At 40.9% G+C, this 776-nt stretch overlaps 1 protein-coding gene across 1 annotated transcript in view; it reads right to left on the bottom strand.

Annotated features, from left to right (window-relative positions):
- LOC106883730 (conserved oligomeric Golgi complex subunit 6) overlaps positions 1–776 on the bottom strand; it is a 62313-nt gene that overhangs the window by 58775 nt on the left and 2762 nt on the right. The window lies entirely within an intron of this gene.

The following is a 776-nucleotide window of genomic DNA, read 5'->3' as shown; positions in this document are numbered from 1 at the left end:
AAGTTATGAGGGATTATATGGGGTGCTGAAACCAGAATCCCATCAAGATACTTATATAGTCGCAAGGAGACATAAACACTAAACCTAAGCATACAGTTCTATATTTAAGAGATGGGGAAATTTCGAACCTGGGTTCTCATTCATAAGGTATTTTTCGATATTATTATTATACAGGTCACTGCCTGGAATCGAACTCGGAATCTTGGGGTTACTAGCCTGTACTCTTAACCATATGCCCACGGGCATATGGCATAGTGGTTAAGAGCACGGGCTACTAACCCCAATATACCGAGTTCGATTCCAAGCAGTGACCTGAATAATAATGATAATGATAACATCGAAAAATACCTTAGGAATGAGAACCCAGGTTCTCCGTCAAATGTAAATAATAACCCTAACCATCTCGGCCGATGTAGGCATGTCACTTTATTGATTACGCCAATTAACTCTGGTAATCTGGCACATGTTTCAACTTCAAATGTAGTCTATTGTTTGTCCTCTTATCCAATTGGAACTTAGTGGCAGGCACTACAGAGGTCTTTGGTACTGAATATCTGGGTCTGAGGAATTTTATTCCACATGTTATTTATCTAACCATTCATTTTATGTCCCTTGAGGACTAGCTTTCCTCATGCTTTCGATAATACCCCACTCACACACACACACACACACACACACACCTCTGGGGTAGCAGCTGAAGTTGTCAACAGTGATTGACCAGTGGAAATAGTAGTAGTAGTAGAGGCTGATGAAGTAGCAGTACAACACACTGCAGC

Source organism: Octopus bimaculoides, chromosome 24 (genome assembly GCF_001194135.2).
Source record: "Octopus bimaculoides isolate UCB-OBI-ISO-001 chromosome 24, ASM119413v2, whole genome shotgun sequence".
Lineage (NCBI taxonomy): Eukaryota > Metazoa > Mollusca > Cephalopoda > Octopoda > Octopodidae > Octopus > Octopus bimaculoides.
This window is presented reverse-complemented; position numbering and strand designations above follow the sequence as displayed.